This window comes from Eucalyptus grandis, chromosome 1 (genome assembly GCF_016545825.1).
Source record: "Eucalyptus grandis isolate ANBG69807.140 chromosome 1, ASM1654582v1, whole genome shotgun sequence".
NCBI classification, from domain to species: domain Eukaryota; kingdom Viridiplantae; phylum Streptophyta; class Magnoliopsida; order Myrtales; family Myrtaceae; genus Eucalyptus; species Eucalyptus grandis.
The window spans coordinates 14,405,218-14,414,674 of NC_052612.1; positions in this window are offsets into that span (position 1 = coordinate 14,405,218).

The window sequence follows — 9,457 nt, forward strand, 5'->3', positions numbered from 1 at the left end:
TAAATCGAAGGAATGAGCAAGTTTAGTGATACCTCAGTAGTTGTTGATTTGTTGTGACTAAATTATTAAAATTAGAATTTAAATCAACAAGGGCTAATTTATCTCTAGTCAAAGCCTATCATAACTCAGGTCGTGGACTTCCATTCAACGCTGTTGACACCTAAATTTTAACGGCCCGTTTAGTCATTTATCGCATTAAAAATTAGGGTTTAATTTTATAGCATATAGATTTAGGTGCATTTTATTTATTGGACCGGTGCGGAGTGAGGTCAAATTAGTTGGATTAAGCCCACGAAGCGAGCAAGTCGGCCCAAGCCCATACTTTTAATGATCGAAAATTATCTTGTGGGAAAATTAATTTTGAAATTTCAATCGGGATATGAATTTTTTTTTTTAGATATGGCAGATGGGTAAAAAAATATTGCGATTTGTCTTTAGAAGATTTGGATTTAGAAAAATTTCATCTTGATCTCGAATCCTTATCAATATGGGATAAATTTTGTGAAAAGATTTGCGAAGATTGATTCGAAGTATAATTTGAAAATCCAATTCCGTTTCTTATAAAAGGCCGTGCGTGCGAGAGGTTTAGGGGGCTTCCTTTTAAAAAAAATTCAGAAAAAGAAAGAGAGAGAATAGGCTTTTTGCTAGGTTTTCTTCGGATCAAGGAAGAGGAAAAAAGCAAAAAGTAAAAAAAGTGGGAAGTGAAAAGGAGAGTAAAAGGAAGAGACAGGGAGAGGCGGAAAAGCAGAAAAAAGGGGGTGATTTGACCCCTACTGTTCATCTTCTCTCAAGTTTGCTGCCCCCGCGTTGCTTCTCCATCCGTGACTACCCGAAGCTCCTCCGCATCACCGCGCGCTCCACCATCGAACCTCTGCCCGAGCACCGGATCCCGAGTTCCCGCGACGCCGTTTCTGCTCTGCCCTCAGCCCGAAGCTCCACCACCGCACCGACCCACGACGGCCCGACTCCGCCTCCGCTGTCGCCGATCTGCAGCGCCCCGTCCCGTGACGCCATCGCCCATAAGCTCGTGACACCGGCACCGCCGACCCAGCCCTTCCGCGAGCACGGCCATGCAGAAGCCCGTCGAAGCCGATCACCGAATTTCCTCGCTGCGCTGCCTTGATTTCTGCCGATCCGGAGCTTTTCCTGCCCCGCTCCGCCCGCTCGAAGTCGTGAGTCCACTACTCGACGACTCGCGATCAACACCCACGGAGACCCCTGCAACGCTACCGCCCTCGCCGGACCTTCGCCGAGCCCCGACCGCGACACCCTTGCCGGACCGACGGTGACCACCACACGGGCACAAGCTTGTTTGGAAAACAAAAAAAGGAAAAGGGAATTAGGTAGATTTTTTTATTATTATTACTGTTTATCTAGTTATAGTTTTTATTTTCTTTTATATCTAGTTTTGTTCGATGGAATTGTTCCTCTTAAATGTTTGATTGAGATTCCAACATGAATTGGCCCCTCAAATAAGAGATTGACAGTCCGATTTTCGAGCCCGAAATCCGACTCGCAATCTCTCACAAAAATCGACAATCCAATCTCAAGCCCGAGATTCGATTCGCGATTTAATTTAAAATTACCAACCCGATCTCATGCGCGAGATATGGTTCGCCAATTTTAGGATATCAATCTTATCTTGTTTGATTTGCTATCGTCAAGTTGGTTGAGTCAATCTTATTTTCGTAAAAGAAAAATCCAAAAAAATATTTGAATTAGATTTGCTTTAGGATTAAAATTGCAATCTTATTTGAATTTCTTAAAGAAAAACACAAAAAGAATCATTGTGCATATTAGATTGCGATTGCATGTTTCATTTTAAATTTAGATCATCTTTTTAAATAAATTGCATTTTAGATTTAGATAATGTCTTAGTTTAAATTAGGATTTAATATGACTTAATTCCTAATTTAAATTAGATAGAATCTTAATCTAGCTAGATCTTTTCAAATTTCATAAAATCTGTCTTAGGATAAATTAGTTGCAATTTCTAGGATAGATTGCATTTTTAAATAAAAACGTCATTTGCATGTCATATAAGATTAGTTTCATACAATGCACGTCATTTAGTGATTTTTGTTAGGTGCATTTAATTAGAAATTGCCCGTCATTAGAATTAAGTCATTAGATTAATTTAGATTGCATATTTAAATGTTGCATTTCTTTAATTTCGAATCTCATAAAAAATACAAAAAAATTATTTAGAATAAATTATCTCATGCTTAGGATAGATCACATGCTTAGTTATGTCATATTGCTTAGATCATATAGCTAAGTCATGTTGCCATGTCATATCATTCATGTTAAATTAGTGGCACGCATTGCATATTGCATGTTTTTCATTAATTAAGTGAAAACAAAACAAAAATTGCGTGTTAATTAGAAATCATATTTAGACTTTGCTGATATGAATTCTAAACTAACATTGCGGATGCTTTCGTTGCTTTGAGGTAAGTCCTGCAATTTATTTTCTGCTTTACTTGAGTGTTAAATTGGTGGTTTGCGCACCCGCATGAACACCTCACATGTTAGGAATTAGTTTTAAATCAATCCAAACTCCTTGCCAAACATTTTTCAAAATTAAAAGAATGGTACCGAAAGGGCATTAGAGAAATCTAGTGTAACCAAGTCCCCGTACCCATAATCTCTCTGGTTCATAGAAGTAAAGTAAAACTCCCGTTACTTTACTTGGGTTTCTAATCGACCCACCAAAAATAGATTAGTGGCGACTCCTAATTAAAACAATTACATGTTAAGAACTTGAACCTAAGTCGCGGGTTGGTATGGGCTTGGGAGAGCCCGAGTTAAGTCCAGGCTTAACAATCCATTAGCCAAACCTAGGTGATTCACACCTCGAAAAAATAGGTCGCGACAGCTTGGCGACTCCGCTGGGGACTTGAGTTGAAATTCTTAGTGGACTTAGGCCAATTTTCTTTTTTGAAAAAAATGCTTTTGTTTGGCAGCGAGGATTCCAGGTACGTCCCTAACATTTAGGTTTTAAATGTTCTTGCAGATTGGGAGGTATAAGGGGAAGTATTTGCTAATCTTTGTTATGCAGGGAGGTGTAGGAATGTATGGTTTACTTTCATATATGAAGTGTTACTTGATATAAATTGTCATGCATGCCTTGCATTTATCACTACACTTAGCACACACAACCTGCCGCCGGACCCCGCCGCATTGGATCATTTAGGATGGTATTGAGATGGATACCACTTCGACCGCATGCTCGCGGTATGAGTCGCCCATCTCAATCCCGAAGTTTCTTTCATGGTGTCAAGAGTACCCACCTCGGTCCGCATGCCCGCGACCCAGGTCGGCTCTTTGACCAAGCCGGAGTCATGAGGACCCGACATAGTCCACAAGCCCGTGGCTAGTCCGATCATCCTTGTGGCTCCACTTTGATAAGCCTTATAGAGTAGAAATCGAGCCACTTAGCATGTGCATGTCTATGTGATTGCCATTGATTTTTCTTGGCGAAGTAAGTCTTCTATCCCTATACTATGCAATTTACTTTTTGGTCCATCCATGACAATCTAGGTTATTCGTTTGATCTAATTCATTTATCAATTAGAAATCAAATGAGGAATTGCCATGCAATGAATTATTTGCCAAAAAAACTCTGAGAATTTGTTTTCAATTCATGTTTAGGAGATTTGGTCTTGTTAGGGTGCCTAGCTTTATTTTCCTAGTCCATTTTTAGAAAATGCCCTTCTTGTAAGAACTTTTCATGAATAAGTGAAAAAATGGAAAAATCGATTAGATCATTGTCATGGATTGACTTTCTATTTACCCTCATGTTTACATGTTCCCGTTCATTTGAATTAGGTGATTATGGAACGATCCCGCTCACCCATCCGTTCACGATCGAGAGTTCAAATGACGGATAAAAAGAGCTTATCTCGTCAAGCAAAAATGTTGCAATCTATCTTTAGTGAGAAATTGCGACTCCAAGAAGAGAACCAAGAAGACCTTTTGAATCGTCTCATTTTCCTGAGGTAGTCGAATTTGATGCCATCATGAAGAGGGTAGCAACATATCTATGGAAGAATATCAAACCTGAAGGGCTTGCATCACAAGATCAAGAAGGGTGAAGAATTCAAGTACACATGATTCATGGTCTTAAGTAGTTCGATTTCCTCATTTAATTAGGGGCATGCACCTTCCCCGCATGGGAATTCTTATTGCTTTTTTAGGGATTGATTTCAATTTATTCTGTGCTTGAGCATCACATTCCAATAAATGTAATTTGATTGATGGATATCAATAGAATTACAAGTTTTGTTTTGAGGATATGATGGGGTATGCCAAACCAGTCCAATGACGATATCCAACAATAAAAAGAAAATATCATCCAAGGAGAATTCTGATGACTGGGCTTCTTCATGCTTCCTCATCCAAAAAAGAATTAAAAAAAAAATCATTTTTAAGCCATTTCCAAAAAAAGCATGCGTTAGATTAGCCTTGTTTAATTTTCTGACTCATTTACTTCATGTTTCAGAGCATTACTTTCTTGACCCGATAAGAAAGCATCTGAAAAAGGCACATCAGGTTGCAATTGGTTCAATTGTTACTCAACAAGTTTCTAAAGAGTTAATGTTGGTCACATCTCGATACTACTTGAAATTTCCATCTTGAAGGGCCAAACAAAGTGTGTTCCATTTCCATGCTTGACGGAATTTTCATTCTCGCCCATTAAATGAGGAGCAAGTTAAAAGAGGATCATCCATCTTTGATGAAAGAGGTACATCTCATCTTTAAACATAAATAATTCTGGAATTGACACTCTATTCTTTTCCTTGCAGATGACGAATTGGGGGCACTACAGATTCTAGTAGTGACATGACTGAGACAAAATCTCAATCCGAGCCAAAATGGTTGTGCAATTTGAGTTTACTTTGAGTTGCATACTATCCTATTCATGCACGTTCTCTTGTGCAGGAGCAAAAGCCAGAATGGAGTATTCATCAAATCAAAAAATGGATTTTCACTTTTGATTGATAGAGACAATCCAAGGACATCCATTGCTAAGACAATCCCTTCGTGGGACAATTCATTGAATGAATGCTGAAAATCATGTTTTGAGTGCAATAAATTATTTGTTTTGAAGTCACAAACACTTTTCATGCTTAAAGTTGCTGGACTCTTTTGAAAAGAGAATTTTCATATTGATTTAGCTCACCAATTTCATGTGGAGATTTGTCAAGATATACAATTTAATGGAGTGACTTCAATGCTTAAGAATGCTGAATGAGACGTATCAGGATGATGAAAGGCAAGCCTTATCCTATACACAGTCCCATACTTATACACTTGATACACTTGTGAGATGAGTGTAGGAAGTTCCATATCCGCAAGGTAAAGAGTTCTCTCGCAAAAGGTACGATAACCGAAATGATGAGAGGCAATTCATTTCTCTATCCTAAACACTACGGTGATCCGTTGCTTAACCCTTTTGAGCCCATACACTTATGGATATTCTTTTCAAATTACCCCTGTCAAGAACCACCCCACTTTGGGGCAAATTGGAGGGTAAGATAGCACCATAAAGTAAAGTGAATGGATTGAAATTTTCTTGCTTTCACTTGCATCAATTTTCAAGTCGTGCTATTACATTGAATTCATATGGTAATTTAAGTGCCTTAGGATGATGAAGAGCATTTCTTTCTCTATCCTACATACTTATATCCTTTGCATAGCCCATTTGAGCCTGCAATTTTATTTCTTTAAACCCAGTTGGTGATCATCCCCACACCGGGGCAAGGCAAGAGACATATGAAGACCTTTGAAAGTTTGAATGTCATTCAAAGTGTAATTGCTTGACACATGCATAGAAATCAAAATAGAATTAAGGGGCATGAAAAAGCAGTGTGCCTGGTAAAAGCAAGGCCAATGCCCATGAAAAAAAGTGAAGAAAAAAATGAACAAGAACTAGGGGCATGAAAAAACAGTGTGCTTGATAAAAGCAAGGTCGATGATGCCCATAGATGAAAAAGAGAGTCAAGATAAAGACTATCTGTTGTAAAAGATTGTATCTCCAATGGAGCAATACTCAAAGAACTCAAAAGGTGAGTTTTTACAATCAATGGGGCATTTCATGAAGACAATCCCGATGATGAAAAAGAAAACCGTGGCAATGCCAAGATGATCACCAACTTTCACCCTTTATACACATTTTGAGCATGATGATCCTTTCATTTCTCAACCCATGAACCTAACCTATGTTACGTCCTTTACAAAGTCTCTTCAGATTAGGGCACTTAAATTAACATAGGAGTTCACATGTTTTATGCATCGCTCGAAAAGTGCGAGCAAGATTATTTCTTTCTCATTTTGCAGGGTTCTTGACTTGTAAACCCGGAGATGATTAAAGAGTTGTTCTTTCAATAGCCTTGACTCAAAGAGTCCCTTTGTTAAGCCGTTGACCGAGCCCTCATTATGGTCCCCGTTAAAGACCTCTCGATTGGTAAGGTTGTACCGCTTGCGAGAAAACTCGGACCCTTGTTAGTATGATGACAGTGAGATGGAGTGATTCTCATAAAATAGAATCTAAATGAGAGTGAGTGAAAGTCCTTTTTAACTGAAGGTCTCTCATTTGGTATTCTTAGGAAATCCATGTCATGAGTGAAGATTGTCTTGAATGATAATTCTCTCAAGTGGAAATTTGGGTGATGCAAAGGTCATTATGCATAAACCCCGATTGAGTTGATGAAAGCCTTACTAAATTTTGAAATGTGCATTCTAGAGTAGCTTAGATTGTCTATCTCTTTGATGAATGCATATCAGTTTTTGCTCTAATTCATGTCTCGATGGTAATTCAAGTTCCTTTCAGAATGTTTCATGATATTAGAAGATGAGAAACCTCCATCGAGGTGAAAGACCTCCACAGGATATCTAAATTCCAAAAGACATATCCCCAAGGATTAGAGATATCACCAGGTAAGTATATCTCTACCATACTCTAAAATACTTGTCATTGTGCAGGTATTCTCTCTCAAGTACATCGACACTTGACTTGGTCAAGTTGTCCAATTATATTGACCTGGCATACTTTCGTAGCCCAGAGTCATTTTCATCGACTCGGCGTGCTTCCATAGCCCGATGTCGCCTTTAATAGACCCGGCGTGCTTCTATAGCCCGGAGTTCTTGACCTGGTGTGCTTTTGTAGCCCAGAGTCCCTTTAATAGACCCGGCGTGCTTTTGTAGCCCGGTGTCCTTCATATTGACCTGCGTGCTTTCGTAGCCTGCAGTCATTTTCATTGACTCGGCGTGCTTCCGTAGCCCGATGTCTCTTTCTTGACCTCGCGTGCTTTCGTAGCCTGTAGTCCCTCTTTATCGACCCGGCGTGCTTCAAAGAGCCCGGTGTCCTTTATATTGACTCGGCGTGCTTTCGTAGCCCGTAGTCCTTCTTTATTGACTCGGCGTGCTTTTGTAGCCCGATGTCCAGCTTATATTGACCCGGCGTGCTGTCATAGCCTGTAGTCCCTTTTGAAAACACCGACACTCGACCGAGTTGTCTCCCAAATATTTTCCTCCGCATTCAATCGATTAAGGCGACCGAAGAATGGTTCGGGTCCCGGTCGCTGACCTCTGTTGCAAGGCTGGGCGACCGAAGAATGGTTCGGGTCCTAGCCAAGCAAAACTCGTTTAGGCGACCGTAGAATGGTACGGGTCCTAGACAACATTTATTGCTCTAACAGCGACCGTAGAATGGTACGGGTCTTGGAAAAGCAATTTCTCCATTCAGCGACCGTAGAATGGTACGGGTCCCGAAAAATCAATTTTCCGTCAAGGCGACCGTAGAATGGTACGGGTCCTCGACAATACCTATTCCCTATTTTAGGCGACCGTAGAATGGTACGGGTCCTAGAAAGTGAATCCCCGTTTAGGCGACCGTAGAATGGTACGGGTCCTAGACAAAACCTATTTCCCTATTCAGGCGACCGTAGAATGGTACGGGTCCTGGAAGGTAAATCCCCGTTTAGGCGACCGTAGAATGGTACGGGTCCTAGACAAAACCTATTTCCCTATTTAGGCGACCGTAGAATGGTACGAGTCCCGGAAGGTAAATCTCCGTTTAGGTGACCGTAGAATGGTATGAATCCTAGACACAACCAAACACTGTCATACTAAGGCGACCGTAGAATGGTACGGGTCCTGGGAAAGCGATTCCTTACAAAAATTTATGCCGTCGCATCGGGCGACCGTAGAATGGTACGGGTCCTGGGAAAGCATTTCCTTACAAAAATTTCTGCCCGTCTCAAGCGACCGTAGAATGGTACGGGTCCTGGGAAAGCAGTTCCTTATAAAACATTTCTGCCGTATTGGGCGACCGTAGAATGGTACGGGTCCTAAGAAAGCAGCTTCTTTCTGCCATACTAGGCGACCGTAGAATGGTACGGGTCCTGGGAAAGCAGCATCTTCACAAAGTCATGTTACTATTCTAGGCGACCGTAGAATGGTACGAGTCCTGGACAAGTAACACCCACTACCTCGAATTACTCTATCCTCCTCGAAAGTAAGTTATTTCAGGTAGGTTCATCTATCATTTGCATTAGCATTTCCATGCATCATATAAGTTGCATTAAAAATGGGATACATTTCCGACAAAAATCAAGTCATTCAATGCATGTGCATGGTCAAAATTTAGGTTTCAATTTATCTTTGAATGCAACCTCTTCGAGCTCACCTTCAAAGAGGGGCAGCTGTTGACACCTAAATTTTAACGGCCCGTTTAGTCATTTATCGCATTAAAAATTAGGGTTTAATTTTATAGCATATAGATTTAGGTGCATTTTATTTATTGGACCGGTGCGGAGTGAGGTCAAATTAGTTGGATTAAGCCCACGAAGCGAGCAAGTCGGCCCAAGCCCATACTTTTAATGATCGAAAATTATCTTGTGGGAAAATTAATTTTGAAATTTCAATCGGGATATGAATTTTTTTAGATATGGCAGATGGGTAAAAAAATATTGCGATTTGTCTTTAGAAGATTTGGATTTAGAAAAAATTTCATCTTGATCTCGAATCCTTATCAATATGGGATAAATTTTGTGAAAAAGATTTGCGAAGATTGATTCGAAGTATAATTTGAAAATCCAATTCCGTTTCTTATAAAAGGCCGTGCGTGCGAGAGGTTTAGGGGGCTTCCTTTTAAAAAAAATTCAGAAAAAGAAAGAGAGAGAATAGGCTTTTTGCTAGGTTTTCTTCGGATCAAGGAAGAGGAAAAAAAGCAAAAAAGTAAAAAAAGTGGGAAGTGAAAAGGAGAGTAAAAGGAAGAGACAGAGGAGAGGCGGAAAAGCAGAAAAAAGGGGGTGATTTGACCCCTACTGTTCATCTTCTCTCCAAGTTTGCTGCCCCCGCGTTGCTTCTCCATCCGTGACTACCCGAAGCTCCTCCGCATCACCGCGCGCTCCACCATCGAACCTCTGCCCGAGCACCGGATCCCGAGTTC